The following is a 3,432-nucleotide window of genomic DNA, read 5'->3' as shown; positions in this document are numbered from 1 at the left end:
AGCTCCCCCTGGCGGCGCCCGCGGGGACGACAGCGCACTGGCCTGCTGGGAAAGGCACCGCCGGCAGCAGGGCCGGCACCGGGACTCAGCGCCGTGTCCGCTGCGCTTCGTACAGAGCCCTCGCCTGTTCCCCTCCCCGGGAGGACATTTTACACACATAGGGAAACAGGCTCAGGTTCTTTAGTCTCCACCTTGCTCTTGCCAAGGAAGATGGGAAGCAAACAGAAACCCATTTATACAGGCTTAGCTCCAATCCTTAAAATAAAAACTGTATACATGAAGACTGGGAGAATGCATCAGTTATTCTGAAGATGGCTGGGTTATACCTGAGTTTCTTTACAACAATCAAAAGTAGTTTTCATATATATTTTCCAAAATTAATAAGCATTGGTCTGAAACAAATACTAGAAATGATAAGAGAACAGAGAAAGGCCTGTGATTGACAAGTAAGATTGTCGATATAAAATAGCTTACTCGTTATTACTTCAACTAAAACGAGTCATTGTGTTACAAGAGAAATGAAAAATGGGGTTTTCCTAGTAACAAGCAAAGGGAAGAGTGAATGGCAAAACAGGCCTGTAAGAGTTAAGAATCCTAGTTTTACTTTAACTTTTACTATTCACAGTACAGGTACCTAGACTTGTCCTTCACAAAAGAATTCCACAACCACTCTCTGACTCTGTGTGAATCATACACTCCACCGAGTCACTTGGCCTTCTTTTTTTTTTTTTTAATTGTAGTGTAGCTGCTTTACAATGTTGTGTTACTTTCTGCTGTACAAGGAAGTAAATTAGCTATATCTGCCCACACTCCCCTGTAGCATTCTTCATTTCAGAAAGGTCATAGGCAATAAACCAGAAGCCCACCAGACCCAGTTACCTAGCTGCCTGATGCCACTTGTGGCCATTTTGAAATTTTGCAGAGAAGAACTGCAACACTTTTGCTTTGATCCTGCTCCCTTACCCCAGACCATGAGCCCTGCCTATAAGACTTCTCCCTATTCCTCAGGGAGGGGGGCACAGTTTCAGAGGAGCTAGCCTGTGGTGTTCCATCTCTGCCTGGCAAAGAAATAAAGCTACTTTTCCTTGTTCCTCCAAAACTCTTGTTAGCATTGGTGCACTGAGGGCTGTTTGGATGAGTGACAACAGCTTTATTAGTGTCTTTTCACTCTTTTCAGTGAATGAAATAGAATACCTAAACACGCTGGGGAGAAGGGTGAGAGGAAGAAACAGCATTGCTCTGAAGAAAATAATGAATCGAATAGTTTAAAATACGTTTGTTCCAAAAGTTTGCTCGCTGAAAAGTTGAAAGCTGAAAATCTCCTTGGGAGAGAGGTTGATGGGTCCTTTCAGTGTCATTCTGCCTTCTGTCCCCGAACCACTACTCTGTGTCCTTGATCAATTCTTTCACGGCTTCTGGCCTTAAAACATGACCAGTTTATCCATTTGCCAAACGAGAGTAGGCCAAGCAGTGTTTCAGGTTTGTTCTAGCTAATAATGGCTGCAGAAGTGATGATAGCATTGCCTTTTATGATTATATATAACCATTTCAGGTTATAGATTAATAAGTTACATAGGATATACTATCATGATGGGTTATTGAAAGTAAGATGGTCACTCTAGAACGGCGGAGGATGAGAGAAAGGAAAATGCGAGAGAGAATGATAGAACTATGAGAGAAAGGTGTCTGTGTGGGTGGGTGGGTGTGAGGGGGAGGAGGGGGGAGGAGGGTGATTGCAAGTACACATATATGTACATTATCAGTCTTGGTTTATAGAATTTTATAATTCTATGGTCTACAGAATTTCAAAGAACTGTGCTTACCTCCAACAGAAGTTTCTTTACATAGCAAACATCTGGCTCCTAAACAAGGAAGCTCTGACCTTCCCGGGTCCTGCCCAGAGGTGGCACCAGCACTGTGCCCTGCACCCTGGGTCAACCAAGAATCCTGTGGGGAAGGGAGGACAGCTGTGAGCCTGGAGGGTCAGCAGACGCGGCTGGAAAAGCACTCGCGCCTCTTTCTTCTTTTGTGCTCGGCCCGGGTCAGCGGCGCTGCCATCTGTGCACCTTTCTCTCCCCATTTGCCTGCTTCCCCTCGCCTCCATGCACACTCACCATCTGCTCCTGCTTTCATTTCATCCTTCCCTACCCCCACCGCCCCAAGTCTACCCAGCCATCCATAGCTATGTCTTTCAATAGGGGTAACAACAAATGACCACTGAACAAAAACATCTCAGCAAGCAGGTTTCTTGGATTAAGCCCTGGTTATTAAAACCAAAAAGGAAAACATGATCATTCACCATTTATTTTTAATTGGGTAACTTTATCCTGAAGCGAGCCATCACACAGAGTAGCTCACATTTCTTCTTGCTTCTGTGAAATGTGTTCATTGATAAGAAGCTCGGCAAACCAGTGGGAAAGGAAACTTATAGCTTTGTCTTATAAGATAAACTTATAAGATCTTTGTCTTGTAGTTCAAGAATTACCTTTAATAGGATAAAACTGAGGCTGATATTAGATAAGAGAAAATACAAATAAAAAAACTCCCCACTGTACTTTTAATTTCTGGTGTCTATACACTACATTAGTAGAAAGGGATATACAGACTTGGAAGACAACTTTTTTGGCTCCTTTCTGCTTTTATTTTTTTATCATTTGCATATACTGTATATTTTTAATATGTTAAAGACAGCTACTACCTTGGTCTAAGCAGTCAATTATCTGTCACCTGGATTACTACAGTAGCTTGAAAAATGGTTTTTCGACCTCCACTATTGGTCTCCACAGTTCATCCTCAGCAAAGCAGCCAGAGTGAGCCCCTTCAAGCAGAGGTCAGACATGTGACACCCTGCTCGGAACCACGCCTTCATTCCCCATCTCACTGTAAGCCGCTTCCGCCCAGTGACCTCCACGTCCTGCCTTGACCTCCCGTGACCCTCCAGGCTCTCCTCTGCTCCGGCCTCTGTGTTACAACCAAGCAGGGGGCCACTCCCATCACAGGGCCGTTGCTCTAGCCCTTCCCTTTTCCTGGAATGCTCTTTCCTCGTGGAGATCCACGACTTGCTCCCCTACATCCTCCAGATCTTTGATGAAATGTCCCTCTGTAGGGAGTCTTTCCCAGATCATCCAACATCTAACTGCACCCCACCTCCGGCCTCATTACCCTCTATCCTCCTCCTCTGTTTTATCTATTTTTTTTCCAGAGGGTTGATCAACTTCTAAAATACTGTGAAGCTTACTTTTTAAAAAGATCCTCCTCCCTGGGCTTCCCCGGTGGCTCAGTGGTAAAGACTCCACCTGCCAACGCAGGCCACGTGGGGCACATCGCTCACTGAGAAGACCCCACGTGCCTCGGAGCAGAGGCTGTGCACCACGACCAGTGACCCTGTGCCCTAGAGCCCAGGCGCTGCGGCTGCTGAAGCCCACGTGCCCG

Source organism: Cervus elaphus, chromosome 24, assembly GCF_910594005.1.
Source record: "Cervus elaphus chromosome 24, mCerEla1.1, whole genome shotgun sequence".
NCBI classification, from domain to species: domain Eukaryota; kingdom Metazoa; phylum Chordata; class Mammalia; order Artiodactyla; family Cervidae; genus Cervus; species Cervus elaphus.
The sequence above is the reverse complement of the archived record's forward strand: the minus strand, read 5'-3'. Positions refer to the sequence as shown.